Source organism: Pelecanus crispus, chromosome 5 (genome assembly GCF_030463565.1).
Source record: "Pelecanus crispus isolate bPelCri1 chromosome 5, bPelCri1.pri, whole genome shotgun sequence".
NCBI lineage: Eukaryota > Metazoa > Chordata > Aves > Pelecaniformes > Pelecanidae > Pelecanus > Pelecanus crispus.
In genome coordinates this window covers 733,032-749,953 of record NC_134647.1, presented here as the reverse complement: position 1 = coordinate 749,953, position 16,922 = coordinate 733,032, and the positions used below count along the sequence as shown (strand labels likewise).

The 16,922-nt window shown below is 44.3% G+C and overlaps 1 protein-coding gene across 1 annotated transcript in view; it reads right to left on the bottom strand.

The window, feature by feature from the left end:
• Positions 1-16,717, bottom strand: part of ACVR1 (activin A receptor type 1) — a 58,199-nt gene extending 41,482 nt beyond the window's left edge. Inside the window, exon 1 of the mRNA XM_075711586.1 lies at positions 16,688-16,717. The gene's annotated coding sequence lies outside the window, so the exon portion shown is untranslated. The remainder of the gene's footprint in view (positions 1-16,687) is intronic.
• Positions 16,718-16,922: the final 205 nt, after the last annotated feature.

The following is a 16,922-nucleotide window of genomic DNA, read 5'->3' as shown; positions in this document are numbered from 1 at the left end:
GAAAACAAGAAGTATGGGCAGAAACACTGAGCTTAATTCGTATGGGCAGAGAAAGGGTGCGTAGTCTGATGCAGGATCAGAGTCAAGGGTATGGTTTCACAACCAGTTTGGACCAATCTAAGACAGAGCAGTGCCAAAACCGGCTGTCCGACAGTGTCCTCCGCTCGCTGCCATCACTCCAAGCGCGCTCTCGCTCCTCCTCTTGGCTGCGGTGATCGCCAGGCCATGGGGCAAGCTGGATCAGGCCACTGATCAGGCCACACACCGGTCGGTCTTCCCTGTGACTAAACGTGCGAGGCTCAGCCCAGCGGCGCAGCGTTGCCAGCGCTAGCACAGGAGGGGTGCTGGGAGCACAGCGGATCTCGGGGACGGGCATCCCTTCAGTGGCACCAAAATCTTAGGTTGATTTAAAAAAAAAAAAACAAAAAAACCAAAAAAAACCCAAACACATAAACAAAAAACCGCAAACAAGCAAGCGAGAACAACAAAAATGACCGTGAAAACACACCTTCAGTCCCTACAAGAGAATTAGCAAGACAGACAGCAGGGTCCTAACAGTCGCCCCCCTAGCTCTCCAAATAAAATACACTTTTTAAAGCAAAATCCTAACAACCTGCCAGGTAAAGAAATGTTTTCATCAGAACATTCCTCTAGAGTTTTTTGTTTTGTTTTTAGTGTAAACTCCCATTTTTATTGCTCACGTTCACTTTCCTTTCATCAAGCAGCGGCCAGCTCCCCCTCCTGATAGAGGCTTGGTTCAGCAGAGAGCCCCCTGGCTGGCCGGCCCTCGCCATTTCCCAACAGCACTGAAGAGAAACCGCTGGTAAGTCCCCAAATAATGCTTTGCTTTTGCAAGCCTAAACGCCCCAGTCAACCTCGAGAAAGTTTCAGAAGCAGCCCGCGAGACAGGATGGCGGAAGATCTCTGCGCTGCAGTTTCACCAGGCACTCACGCAGGCTACATCATCCCGGTGGCCTGAACCCGGGTACCAAAAGCGCTGCACCTCTGCAAGCCCCGCAGGAGCCCGAGGCTGTGCGGCGGGCTGCGTACACCACCGAGATACCAAAGAGCCCCACGCGGCCCTGTCCTGCAGGTCGCTTCAACTCTTACAGAGAGCTGCATTGTAATCTTAAAGAAAAAACTGAGACGGTTGAAGTTATAGTCTAAATAAGATCAGTGGCTATTAATCTAAGATCAGGACTTTTCAATGCTTTTTATGAACTTTTTAAATACTACATAGATTGTCTGTTAAAAGTTTCTTGCAGAACACATTCGGCCAACACAAAACAAACATTTCTGAAAATAAATCTTTAGCTTCAGTCTCACCAACAAAAGTCCTCTATTTTTTTTCCAAAAAAAAGTTCATGTTTTTCTGGTTTTCCCCTCTTTTTTCTTTACACAAATTTTAAATACTCGTTTCTTCACCTTTCATTCTTTCTGTGGGTTTGGGGTTTTATTTTTTCCCTTTTAGCAGAGAAGCTAGGGTCTGATTATATGATGTGAACAGCATTTAAGGACCATCTCTCACTCTGGCAAGCCCCACTGAAAGATGAAAGAGTAGTCTAGTTCCTACAAATGTATTAAGCAGTGTCTCGCTACCATCGAGTTTGTGTTTTCACATATGCAGGCTCCTTAAGAGGTGCAAATGTTTTTTATTTTCAGCCTCTGGTGTTATCAGGCCGGATCATTCAGAGCCAAACTCAGTGAATTGAAGGAGCTGCTGGGAGCTCCCTGGCTGCGCAGGTGACCCCTTATCTGTGCCAGGATTTCACCACCAGCGAGGACCCTCATTTGCACGTCAATAATCCCAGCGGGATTTTGCCTGCCTGGGTAAATCTGAACCTCTACAATTATCTTCACAGGGTTCTTACCACAAGAATACTCTACTTATATCTCTTAGCACAAGCATCCTAACCAGAGTGCAACTCGTGGCATTTTGATAAAAATTAGCTAAAAAAATTATTTTAATCCATTTCATTACATTGGCAGAATAATGTAACTGCAGCATGACATAGCAAAAATAAAGCTTTAAAACAAAGCCCTGAAACCTCTGAAAACAAGCAGGACAGGAGAGGGAGGCGTGCAGAGGAACAACCCACGGCAGCTGCGGTGCAGGGCTGAAGCGCTGCCGGAGCAGCCCCGCTCCACGGCGAGGGGCACGGAGCAGAGGAGGGACGCGGGGACAGCCGGGCTTTACACCTCCGGCTCATCGCTCACGGATTACGCTGGGATTACAACAGCATTCTTCAGGAGTGATGGGTTGCTACAAAGTAGGAAAGGTTAAGGGACACGAAAGAGTCAGGTGTTCGTTTTGCACGCCGCTTAAAGCTTAACTGCTCCCAAACATCAGCAAGCCAAAGGAAGCCAAATACAAATTAACAAAATATTTTTAGAACAAATCGGACTGAGAACAGAAGTTCCTAACACTCCGTAGGCACGTGTCACTGAACAGCCTTTCATCTCATCAGATTCTTTCATTAACTATTACTTTGGAGTCCGAAAAGCTGAATGCAATTAGCAATCCAGAAAAGAAGGAAACATCCTGCTGCACGAGAAAGTAAAACTCTTCAAAGATTATATGACACCACCACAGAATTTTAACGATATTGTTCTACAATTTGGCCTTGCCTGTTTGGACAGGCCAGAGCCGTATTATTCTGTTCTTAAATGCAAAGCACAGAAAAAAACCCAAGTTGTATTACAGGCACGGTGGTCTGCAATCTTTCTTCTTCCACTGACACTATGCAAACTGGAGACTACCGTGCAGAGGCGTACAGCACCTCATTAAATCTAGAAATATAACATCGGAAGGTCAGGCGTCACTTTAATATGAGTGTAGCTCAAGGCAGAGTTTAAGGAGCTAGTACAGTAAAGAACAGCTGGGGGCTTTTCCCCCACCCTAGAACTCTCCAGTGGTATTTGTCCCCCCCACACCAGCGACGTTAACCTCGAAGTTACTGGTGCTGCTGTTCACGCCACAGCTTCGCCCTCTCTTCTCACCCTCCACCGTGATCCTTTCCCCTCGCTCTGCTCTGACTCCGAGTGCATCCCGCAAGCTGCCCTGCTCCTTTCTCACCTGAGGCTTCACAAGGCTCCACAGCCTCCACCTCAGGTCTCTTCCGCTCACATCTTACCTGCAGCAGCCTTACCCACCAACACCAATCCCGCTAACATTCAAACCTGTATGCTAAAACAGCTTGAGATCTTTCTTTCCAAATTACTCTGTCCTGGCATTCCTTAGCTGCTGTTTTAGCCGTGTCTACCTTGATCTCACAGGCAAACACTTGCATCCCTCCTGGTAATGGAATTACCCTTTCATAGTCACAACTGACGTTCATCATTGCCATACGACACAGCCCTCCGTCTAAGAATCGGGCACCTTGTCACCCCTCCCTACGTCAAATTTACTCCAAATATATATAATTCTGACACTTCTTTCCAGAGCTGTTGTTGAGTAGTCCCTTTCCACCTATTTAGCTGTAAACTTTCAAATTCACACATCTCACATGGCCTTGCCAAACCTGACTGTACTTATGTATCTACAGAAAACTGTTCCATATATTTACCCAGACTTTTGTTTTAATTACTGCTACAGATGCCAAAAGCAATCAATCAGATTACTATTTAACAGCTAAATTACTGTGGCTGACCTCGCACATACTCCTAGCTGCAAACTGCAAATGTGAAGTAAGATGCAAGCTAAAATTCTCTTTACAGACAAGCCTAGCTTTGGATCTCTGAATGGAAGACCACCTAAGAGCAACTCATCTATGACCATGTCGAAGCGAAGCCGTACTCTTTTGATTAAAGTGAGCTTATGACATACGTCCACCGGCAACGGTTCCAAGGTTCAACATCTCCACAGAGAGGATCCAGCCATGATTGTTAATATAACAGACCGAAAACAAGAAGTCAAAGATAACTGCTTCTGAAAAACAAAGCACTCAAATACGCTCTGGGTCAAGAGCCCTTCTCGCTAATGGGAAGCGATAAAGAGACCATTCTTAATAGGATACAAGAAAAGACAGCACTTATTATAACATACAGAGTAGGTGACCACACCGCTTTTTTTTCAATGTCAGGAAGTATTTGGCGTAAAGCCATTTTCCTCTGAGATGAGAATACACAAGTTAAAGGAGTGAATATACTTCCCAGAAATAACCTTTTTGGAAATTTTTCCTACGAAGGACAGAGAACATTGTCAAAGGCACAAGGAACTGAATTTTGTGTGCCCTGGGTAGTTATTGTCACCAACCTGTCAGCACAGGTGATAATACTGATGAAGTCCAACAGTCAGTATGAAAAGGTTTCCACGTCCTTATTGCTGCTCAGTGGAAATGGAAAGCCAGACTGGTCAGCAAGGCCAGATCTACCTCCACAGCAATCTGTTGACTTTTCACCTATCTCCTGGCCACAAGATAGATTCTTCTGAGTTTCGTGCTGCAAAACTTTCTACTCAAAGAAAAACAGCAACAAAAACCAACCTCAGGTTCTCACCAGTGTGGATCTAATTCTGAGCGCTCTGAAGTTAGGAGGAACACGGTTGCACAGATAAAGCAGTAGCTGCCATGTCTGCTTATGAGCATTCAATTAGGCCAGGAATCATCTTAGCTTCAGCTGGACTAGACGCTAAGGAAACCACAATAAAATGGACTGAGGCATGCAAAATTATTCTCAGAAAATAGGCCAGACTGGGCATGAAAACATCTGGGCTTGGCTTGAATCATGAACCACATGAGCAAGACACCTCACGGCTGCCTCCGGGCAGCCGAGCAAAGGAATGCAGAACAGCACAAAGGTAGGCAGCAGGAGTCTCCTACACCCAGATTTTCTTTCTGTATCTTCCTCCAGCAAACATATGCAACAGCTCATTTATTCTGAAGCTCTTCCTACAGCCCAGTCCTGGAGGATTTCTAAGGATGGTGTTTCTGGGGTGTCAGGCAATGCTTACACAACCACAGCTGCTCAGCCAGCTGGCTCCAGGCACGTACTCCCACCTCTGCGGCACAAACAAGGCAAAAAGGGTTAAATCATTACAACCCTAGCCTATGTTAACATGCATGTGTAACTGGCTCAGACCGTACACGCTCCAAGTATCTCTTACTCCGTTGCACCAACACGCACCAGTTCCCTCCCACCCACCCAAAACACCAAGCCAAACCCTCGTTTCAGTAAGTTATACAAACTGTGATGTGGACAAGTTATCCCAATTCACAGCAGCAAACAGACAGGACTTCAGATATCAGAAGAGCTGTAACAGCTCGGCTCCTCTGTAACTTAGATGAGTCAGTGTCAGCACTATTAACTTTGAGCTTTATAGTATTAAACAAGGCAAGTGAACTGAGCGTTCTTACAAGAACTGCTCGGCGAGGTCAAAAAACCCTGAAGGACAACTATGCCACACTGGAAGGGACAGGGGATGGGGGAAGCAGGCCACTGACCGGAAACTGCTATTTCCCAGTCTCAACAACGGGGGGAGGAAAAAAGAAAAAAAAAAAAAAAAAAAGAAAAAAGATTAAGGAAGAAATAAGCAGAACTGCAGCAATCGTTTAAAAATAAACTGCTCATACATTTTAGAAATAAGCCTGACAGGAGGAACAGGTCAGGAAGAGACACAGGACACAGCGCATTTATGTATTTAATACAATATAACATGGAAAATGGAGATACTATTATACATATAACCTACAGACTAGCACAGGAAATTGCATTCCTGGCCACCATATATACTCCTAACAAGCATTTCAGCAGTTTTACTTCAGAGTGGATTTAGCCTGGTCCCTTTACAGGAGATTGCCGCTACCACATGTGGCTCAAAGCTGTCCAGAAGAGGCTGAGACCCTTACATCCACGTTTTGGGATGGAGCACGTTTGGTACACACCAGGCACAGAGCTTGCAGCTCAGTTTCCTCCAGAAGGAATCCAGCACATGCATGCCCAAACCGCTCTGCAGCTTGCAATAAACGGAGCTCGTCAGGGGGATGAGCTTCAAAAAACCAAGACACTGGTGCTCCAAGACAAACCCCTGATGTGGCCGAGAGCCATAAAGCCATCTGACCCAAAGCATGTTTTACTGACACCCCTCCACCCCGGCTCTGCACCCCCACCCAGCTTCCACAGTCGGCTGCTGCAGGTAAGCAAGCAGGACTCCAAGATGGGGGGGAGAAGAAAGGGGGCTAAGAATTAACTTTTAACTGAAAAAAGGGGGGGAAGATTTGCACACCCGAACAAAACCCCACTGCTATCCAAGTAAGTTAATGTTTAGTTTTACTTTAATACTTCTCAGCCTCTGCAGCTGTCTCCACTCACAGTTGGCACTGATCATTGCCAATCTGGGACTTATTTCCAGTGAAGACTGCATTGTTTTATTGGCTACTTAGGCAGCGCATGCACCATTAATGGAGGTTTTATCTCTCCATTTTCCTGTCAGTAGAGAACCAGCCAGTCTGACTCTGTTAACATTAAGAATGCTTATTTTTCCCCTATTCACTATCTCCAAGCCAAAACAACATCTGGAACTTCAGCTTGCCATACAAAGAAGAGAGACAGATTAAAACTGGAAAAAGCTACACATCAGCTTCCAGAGCTTTATACATTTCTGCTTTTATCCAAATCTCCCACATGTACCTTCCAAAACAGCTCTACTGGGAGGAAAAAAAAAAAAAAAAGAAAAAAGGGGAAAAAAAAAAAAGGAGTCCCTCAGACAGACTCACAAACACAATGTAAAGCCCTTTCCACTTCAGAATAACCTCAAAAAGGATTATCAGAAAAATAACAGGAACAGAATTGAAATGAAAGTTTAGAGTAAGAATTTACCATAGCTCTTTAAAGAAAAGAAAGGTGACATACCAGTGACCTAGAAAAGGAAATTAAACAAAGAAATATTACTGGTGTGTGTTAATTGATAAAGTAATGGAAAAAAACCTGGCGCCATTTCAGCATACATAGATGTCCCACTTTAACAGACAGCTGTCTCCAGTGTCATTTAAGCATGCTTTTTGCTTAGATCATGTTCAATGAATCATGAAAATCAATACAGAGAAAAAACATAAAACCACGCTGTAGACATGCACAGAAATCGAGCATGTACCAGCTAGCACCAGCCTTTTCTGGAGAGACATGCCAAATAAACACAGACTAGTTTTTCCAACAACATTTATTTAACTCTTAGTAGTTAATTAACAGAAGTCATGACTACTGGTTATTTTCTAACCAGCTATCACACCAAAGAGAATTACAAACTTAAGGCTTACCACCAAAGAAATACTCTCCCGCTTGTTTGCCTGCCTGCTGCCCCTGACGGGCAGCACACCTAACCTTGACCAAGACCTGGCTTCCAGCCCAACACACAGCTCCCCGCCACGGGCGGGCGCCCAGCATAACCAGGCACTCCGGGAAAGCGGAGCCGGGCGATGGTGGCAGAGACGTTTTCCACCTGCCGCTCACCAGCGGCGCCCACCGCCCGAGCCCGGGGCTCCCGGAGCGCGGTGCTGCGCGCTGCCGCGCACCAGCTGCAGCACCCGTCCTGGCTCCTCGCAGCAGCGGGTGCGTCAAGCCCGCGCTGCCTCCCGCCCCTGCACACCGTGCCAGCTGCTTCCGACAGCCACGCTGCTGCGCGCTAAGCGATGAATGCTGTCAGAGAAAGAATTTTCATTTCTGTAACGCACAGCTCCCCCCCGGACAAATTATACAGTTTATAGTCTGGGCCACAGGAAGCTGCCTTGCTGCTGAAGTGCTGCCAAATGCAGTATTCTTTTTCAGCTGACAATCACCTAAAATGAATTTGAATGACCAAAGCAGAATAAAGTGTATGTTTTCAGGAACAAACAAAACATATGCCATGGGTTTCTACATCTAGCAGCAGAGTTTTAACATAACACAGAGTGGAAACCAATTAAAATAGTTCCTGTTGAAGAGAATCCACTGTGTTGCAAGTGGAAGGACAGAGTGCCAACCACTACATTGTACAACCCTTTTAACAAAGTCTCGTAGCAATGACGATCAGCTTCAAATAGATGTCTCATGCCAACTTCAGGGAAGCAACAACAGCGTACGCTCAAACGGTAATTTGCTACTGAACACATACAAAAACCCTCTACGCAACACTGCAGAAATTACTACTGTTTTAGCAGATTTTTGCTTTATACCCAGCTGTTGCCTATTCCCAAGGCATCTACTAACTGATTAGCTATTTTCTTTTTGAAAAGAAGGCTTAACTAAAAGCAATAGTACTCGGAAGCACTGACATCGCCACGGCAGAGCTGGGCAAGCAGGGAAGCTAACAGCAGCACTGTGCCATCACCCAGTGCCCCCCACCACTGCAGGTCTCCAGTCCACATCGCAGGCAGCCTGGCACTCCAAATAAAGCCAAGCACCAGCAAGCAAACAAGCAGATTAAACACAGAAATTACTAAAACATCTCCAAAACTCCCAGAATTGACTGAATAATATATGAACTTACTTGACAATTTGGGATCGTAAGTAAAAATAAAAGTCATCCCTACCGATTTGTGCAACAGTCATTTGCCTTCTGTTTGTGTAATATTCACCATGGACATGGGTAAGACTGCATTCGTTTGTACTACAGCTTTGGGCTTGAACCGTCTTACTGTTGCCTGATGGAAGGGACATCCTTTTCACCCCGCTTGCAATTTTCAGAAAAGATCATCTAATATTCCTCATGGATTCCCAGAGCAAAGATAATCAAGACTGGGGCTAGCACAGTTTGAAAATAACAAACCAGTGAACAGCTACTGCATGAAGTTGTCGGTCAGGTTTGTTTTTCATGAAGAGCCATTTATACAATCAAACAAAAACTTCTTGCTGCCTAGAATTTTCCTGAATTAGAAGAGCTTTGCAGCATTTTCTTAATACCTAGTTCACGACAATGCATTAAACTGAAATTAAGCTACCTACAAAAGTTACATGGCATAAATCATTTTAACTAAGAAAAGCACTTTGACTTCTCTTTTTCTGTTCCCTTACTAACACCATCCCCATTTTCACTCACTCCAAGTCCTTCAAAGCGATCATTTTCACTCCATTTTCTAGAACATCCCCTATCCTTCACATCTGCCTTCCAGTCCATGCAGTCTCCTTTTGGCCACCTTCTCTTCCAGCTATCCCTGCACTAGAAGAACTTCACATATACTACATAGTAGACAATTTTCAAACATTGTCACCTTGCTTACGGAAGGATTAGACTGAACTTGTGCTAATGTCAAAGAAAGAAGTTATAGGAGGCAATAATGAATGGTGCTTGAAATACTTCCTCCTTCAGCTGTGTAGCTGGCAGAATGTGGCGCGTGGGGTGGATCTCATTCAGGGCACCTCAGCAGCAGAAGGCTAAGAAGAGAGAGGTGACTGACTGCCTCTTCCACCTTCACACTTTTTTTTTTTTTTTAAACAGTAGCTTTTACAACTGAATGCAGTGCATGATCTCAAACAACTTTTTTCTAGCTGCAATCAACACCTATTTTGTCCCCTTTTTTCCTATCAGGTTCTGAAGGGTGCAGCCAGGGTGACCGTCAGCTGGGATATTCAGCAACAACACCGAACGTTCAACAACGCAGCATCCAGGTTTGGGTGAAGCCAAATGTTGCTGGACACTAGTTAACATTGATCCACAGATACAGAAATGCTGCTGCAAGAAACGTAACTACTAACAACAGGTCTTTAAATAACAGCCCTTGTAAGAGATGACTTCTTACCTGCAGCTGTTTAGAGGGCCATGTATTTCTGGACCTGCAACTGTACAGTACCTTCCAGTTCTACTCAAGCAGCGATTAAACTATACGCCTCACTGCTGCACTCATCAGTCTGCTCTCTTTCTTTGAAGTCCTGCAACTGTTATATCTCTGTATGACCAGAGGTAGACAATCTCACATTAGTACCACAGGCAAACCAGAAACCATAAGGCAGTTCTTGCCTGCAAACTGCTGGGACCATGAATTCTGAGCAAAGGCTCTGCTCAATGGTCTGTATTTGACCGTATCAACGCAGCCTTAGCTCGCCTGTCACCAGCTGGGGAGGAAAGGGTAAGAGATGTCTGAACAGCTCCGTCATCGCCCGTGCAAAAGCCTGCGCTGCCATCACACTACAACAGGCACCAGCAGCAATGCACCGGCGGCAACGCCAGCTCCGTGCAGGCAGACTGAGCCACGGTACAGAGCCCAAAAACACTGAGGTTCCCACAAGCAGGACAAAAAAAAAGAAAAAAAAAACCACCCAAACCAAACAGCTTCAAAATAATTTTGTGGTAAACTTCCTAGGGGCAGAGTTGCCAAACTAGCAATTCTGGGGAGGGCTGTACAAGCTGGGGATCTTTGCAGGTCTGCACTGCTCCCCAGGAGAAAACAATCCCTGGCCACCTGAAAATCCAGCCAGTCTGCACAAGCTGCTTCAGGCAAGTAACACCGCACAGAATTATTTTAGCACTATAGAGAGCATTTCCATCCTGCCTGGACTGCTCCAGCTCCCTGCACCACAGCTCTAGGGGCTGTGTTACGCCACACTGCCGCATCAGAGAAATTTTCTTATAGAAGGGTACAGGTTTCTTTGGACCTTCCATGCTGCTCTAAGACTTCACTCCATCCCCTTCCTCCTGACTCCTCCCTCAAATTCAAGACCTTATTTTTCAAAATGCATAAAATGGCAGTGACATTATTTCAAAGCACTTCACACCCCCAACCCTTCTCAGCTCACACTGAATAAATCCACAGAATGAATATCCAACACCCCTGAATACAGCCACGCTCCCCTTTCTGCTGCAGCCGCTTTACTTGAACAGGGAATTCTGTACTCGGGATGGATGCACGGGATGGAAGTTTCTTTGGACTACTACCAGGAAAAAAAACCAAAATAGCTACAAAATGCAAAATAAACCCTACTGAGTAATTGCGTGAGCGTAATGATTCAAAGAAAAGCTAAGCAAAATTCAAGGTTTAAAAAACAAACAAAACCCACAAAAAAAACTCCACACCATTTGGAATTTTACCTCGTTTTCTGAAATTTTCAAAACAGCATTTTACATTTGCACAGGTGCAATATTCATTTCAGGGTTTGGTACTTATTTAAATAAGTACCAAGTTGATCAAGGTGATTTAAATCACCAAGCTGAGTCACAATTTAGATAACCAATTTTACATCTGATTTTGCACTTATTTTTTGTTCTGTTCTAAAGAAAGGTTAATTATTGTCCAACACAAACGAACATAGTGTTAAGACTAACTAAGTATGGACTTTAAAGACCATTTCCCATGGAAAAAGGCAGTCTTGTTAAGACTAACAGGGGACGGAAGGGAAGAAGATGACTTTTGACTGTTACTGAGAGCATGCCGTGCTGGCTGGCAGTAACGGGGAGGGACAGCCCCCAAAGTTACCGCTGCAAATCTTTGCTTACCCCAACCAAGAATGCAGGCAAAAGAGATGCAAAGAGTGTTTCTCTCTCTTGCTATTACTCCACGCAGAGCAAGCACGCTGCGAGGGAAGCACACAGCACGGGAAGGAGGGGACTCCAAGGGCAGCTCGCAAGGACGGGCAGTGTAAGTCACAGCTGTTTGGGAAGGTCTGCTTTACACCGCATTTGGCATATTTCATTCACCAAGCCTTAGCCAAAGCAGCTCCATGCCTCTACCTTAACATCCAGGAACCCAGGTTCCTAGTTGTTATAGTTCACGTTTTACTGTAATAGAAAGCAATACATTTATTTTGATTATTCACTCTTACAAATAGTGTACTTCAAAAGTCTACTTTTAATTGGAAGACAGACTTACAACAGCTTGACTGTGCCAATTATGCAAGAAAAATTATCAAAACCTTTTGCTATTAAAGCCCGCTCATTAGACAAGGACACCGCACCTGCACTTACTGAACTAAATTAACCAAAAGCAGCCAGTTGATCTTGTTGGCTGGGTGACCTGGGGGTGTGTGGGGGGAAATAAGAGCACCCTGCTCCTCCGTTCACAGCTCAGATGGAAGCACCCTCTTCTGCTTTCAGGAGTCCCAGCTTACTTCCCAGCTCCCAATCCACCGACCAGCGGAGCACAGGCAGCGGGACCAGCACCGCGCAGCCGGCCTGCCGCCGTACCGGGCTGCGGGCGCTCGGCCGCCTGCCCGCCCCGACCCCCTTCGGCAGCCAGCGCCCGGCAGCCTGCGCACCGTCTTGAAGGGAAAGATTTGAAGAACTTCTTGGGAATCTCTGAAATGTTTTAGACTGGGAGGGAGTTTAATCACCTTTAAATCATCCTCATTACACAGCTGGGGGGAGCGTTTAATAAACTTCATTTAGAATTTACTGTGTTCTTTTATGAAAAACAACACACAAACAAAAATACAAATTAAATTAAACCCAAAACAATTTAACCATTTAGGTTAATTTTAACTTTTATACTTTAAACACACAACAGCAAAGGTGAAGTCTATTTCTTCAGGACCTCAGCCTTGGTATGGCTTCAAGGGTGGGTCAGCTCATGGATTATTACCTCATTATTTCTTCAAGTTCTTCCACAGAGGTCTAAATTTTAGCTTTCTAGTTTTTAAACTCAAAGTAAAATCAAATGCTAATTTTTTTTTTTTTTTGCATTTTTTACATGGAAAATCTTTACTATGTTCTTTTATTTTAACATTTTAAATTACTTGCAACAGAGAAGACATGTTTTTGCAGGTAGGTTTGTTTGTAAGGAAAGTGGCCTTTCAAGATCAGAGAATTAACAGAATCTCCTTTTAACATTTAGATACTTAAATATTTCCTCAGCGTCTCAAGAAATTGATCGAATGCTGTATCAGAAAACCCACTGTACTTTTTTCTTATTATGTGAGAAAATCCACCTTAATACTAAGCTATAACTCATGGTTAGCCATACAAGCCTAATTTCTTTCCTTTGGTGTTGGTTTGCTTCTTGACACAGTAGCTACTGTAGCCTTCTTGACCAGTAACTATTACCCAAAAAGAAGATAACATATTCAGCATAGCTTTTCTTCAGTTGTTAGAACCAAGGATGATTGCATATCAGCTGTAATCCTAAGAACAATTTGGATAAAAAATATAAGCTGCATCAACTTGTCCATAAACTCATTTAACAGGCATCTTTTTCATACAACCGCGATTTGTAAATTGAGAGTGTTAAATCAGCCATTTTTGGCTTGTCCAACATTCATTTTTTAATTAATATGCCATTACAAACTGAATCTAGGACACTCTTCATCCTCCCGGGATGCTCAGCAGTGCCGACAGAGCGCACAAGCCACCCGACGGCACTTGCACATCTCTGTGCAGAGCCACCCGGAGCACAACACAAGTGCAAACAAACCTTCAATACAAAGCTAAGACAAACATTAAACTAAAAAATGATGAACTGTTACTTATACACTTGTTACAGGAAGGCTGTAACTCCAAAAGATGAGCTACAGAGAAACTGGAAGAACTGTTCTCAAAGCACCTTCAAGAGCTCAGGATATGCAGGCACATTTTCAGTACACTGCATGTTTATGCACCAACTTTTACAACTGCAACGTGTTCATTTTCAGAAGAATCCCTCACTTCACATACAACCAAACACACCTGTGAGACTGAAACAAGATCAATCGTGTCAAAAAAGCCTTAACATTTTTGGAAGAGTATTTCAGAACTTTGAGGAAAAAAGTACACCCTTTTACACTATTGGCACACCAAACCCTCACAGATTTCATTTTACAGCTAATTAGTCAAATCTGTTTGTGGGTTGGGGGGGGGGGGGGGGGTTGCCTTCATGTTCACATTGGTCAGCATTTTAGAAAGAAACCTTTTCTATGCACACTTCACCACCACACAGGAATGTAGCGGATGCTCACCAAGGCCCATGCCTCTGAAGGACCTTGAAGTTCAACCTGCAGAGGGTCACTGCAAGCGCAATCCACACAAGGGAGACTGCAAGGCCTCCAGCCTTCGCACTGTGCAGAGCAGTTCCCTCACACCTCCCACTGACAAAAAGCTGTGAAAAACCACAGTCCTCACCCTGTGAGACGTTACATGTGATACTCGGAACCGTTCAGGTCAGACAACCCCGAGTCAAACATGCAATCCAATGCCATCACATTTCTTCTGACCTGCCACCAAGAGCCTTACCATGGTACTACGGTGTACCAGTTAGTGCATCAACTCGGACACAAAGTGCAGGGTGAACACCGAGACACACCACCTGAAACCTCAATGGAATATCTTCAGCTACTGTTTTACCCATACTCACAAAACACTACGTGTACGCTCAAAGCTGAACAGCACCAATTAACAGCCGATAAGCAATAACTTATTTTGTTATGGATACTCAGCCACATGCCTGGCTTTTTGCCATTAACCCCACTCACGGTGACACATAAGAGTCCCATGAAGCCTGCCTGAGCGTCCCTCTCTCACCTGTACCTCCACCAATTACTTGTACCTGCAAAGAGAGCCAAAGTCCATCTCAGTTCTCCAGAACTCTCCCTTCAGAGGCCTGACAGAAGGTAAGACCTTCACTCCCGCTACATGGGTTCTTCACCCTGTAAACCTTCAGAAGTGCCAGGGCCATTTCCAGTTCGCAGGCATTACAATTCCAAGCTGAAGACCCTACACAAAGCAGGTCACTTTGGCTCTCCAAGTTCCAAGCTGGTTCAGGTCTCACTTCTACAGACTGTTACCTACACCCAAATTCTGTGGTCCTCTTTGCCTAACTCTCCCTCAGGTCTCCTCCAAAGCTTGTTGAAGGAGGCTCCTTTGCTCTCCCAGATTCTCCACAAAGTCCACAGCAGCTGGGGAAATTGGAGAAGACCCACAGTCTCATAATCCTACAAAGAAGTCCATGCTGTTACGAATCTTTCAGGAGCAAAAAGAGCACAGAGAGTACTCTTTATGGAAAGGACCATGTGCTACTCTTAACTAGGCAGCATCAAGAAAAAAGAGCCTTCTCCACTCACCCTGAACTATCAAACCCCAGCATTCCTACCAGAAGGCAGTCAAAAGCTATGAGTTAAGCTCCTTCCCTCCCCAAAAAAGGGGGGTTTGCCAGTCTGTTTTGCTTTCGGTCATCTTGTGGCATACACATGCCTGAAGAAGCACACTTGCTTCTCTTTCAAAATTTTCCATCACAGATGGAAAAAACTGTAAATCTCCCTCTTCAAAGAGGGAACCTGTTGATTTCTTCAACCAGGTCTCAAAAGAACCATCAAGTACCACGAGACAAACACCACAGTCTTTCAAAAGCTGCAAGTTAAAGGCTTCCCTACATCAGAAAATGGCCAGGAATGTTCCTCACTATTCCTTGAGGGAATAGCACAGGTGCTCGCAGGAAACTCACTTCAGCCATACAAGGACTGACGCTGCAGAGTAAGAATGACAAGAGGACTCTGTGCAGGGCAACAGTGGCCTCTGAATTGCATCTACTTCACTTCTGAATAGCCTCAAAATATAAACAAGCTCTCAAAATCCCTTTCTTTTGTGTTCATCTGCCACTGCGTTGATGAGCTGTGGCTCTATTAACCCAGCCTTGCTGAGCGACTTCAAGTTAAGTCACCTTTTCCATTTGCTTCAGTCCACTCCCCAGAGCTCTATATCCAGCAGATATTTATTTTAAAGCTAAGCCAAAACCATTCAAATGCTAACATTTCAGGGCCTTCAATACTCTTGTTTGCATGCAGTAGGGCCTCTTTTAGAATAAAGAGCATCCACTTTGGGAACTAAACCAACATAATTATAATTGGTCTCCATGTCAAAGTTTTACAAAACCCCCAAACTGGGAATAAAGCAAGTTTTACTCCTAGCAGACTCTTTGTTAAGGAAGGCATAAAACTGCACTGCAGACTCAGAAACACTGATTTCTCACCAGAGACTCCAGTATAAGAAAACTGACAGCTTCTAAAAGCGAGTTAGGTAACGTGGCTCATAACTGCATGTCATTTTGGCCTTCCTAATGGAGAAACAAGATAAAGTTCCGTCAAAATCCTGGACGTTGTTGTACATTAGAGTCCAATAAATGTTTTATTTGAATGTCTAACCAACATCCAGGATCATATCCCAACCAAAAAGATGAAGTCAAAGACTTTTCCACTCATTAAAAAAATGCCACTTTTGCACAAGGCGTGGAAATACCGTATTTCTTTAAAATGGTATTTTAATGGTGCTTAGGTTTTTATTTCCATAATTTAGGAACAGCCATATTGATGCACTCACTCTTCAAAATATTATTTGTGTCATAAGGAACATGTATGGAGGGAAGGGTCTAAATAGCTTCAGATTTTAGAACAGGTTTTGCAGAACAATTATGCACAAGTTTGCTTCAGAGGTACAGACATGAGTCTTAGAAATGTGTAAAATGCCTACACAAAGACAGAAAAAACACCCTATTGTTTAGGCAAGTTGGAACACGTTACTCATTTAGATTATTCTCTACTAAAGGCTGATGCAAACATGCTGGGTCCACAAACAGGCACAAAAGTGTCTACGTGGCATTTCTGGCACATTTGTAAAGGCCTAATTGACAATCAACTAATGTGAGGTTAAGAGAGATGGCAAAAGCAAAGCCAAGGAGTTGTTCAAGCATTTTTAAGAAGTGCACAGACCCAACAATGAAAGCCAAGGGGCAGGTTCCATGAGAACAGACATAGAGGAAAGACCAAGTTATGACACATCGGAAAAATCGGAAGCCACCAGCCACACTCCAAGCTGCACCTTTACCAGTGCTGCACGTGCACGACGCGGGAATTCGCAGGTAGGGGCAACATATCCCAAGTTTCTTTGCAATCTTTTAGGTGGAGCTTTTTCTTCTATCCCAGTGACTTGAAATAACTTGCATGTTTCTTTCTGGACAGAGAAAGGTTCAAATTATGCAAAGATCTTGGAGGACAGCCAATATTCAAATGATTTAACCTTCATCATAACCACAAAGTAAAGACGTACCTCTGCTCTTATG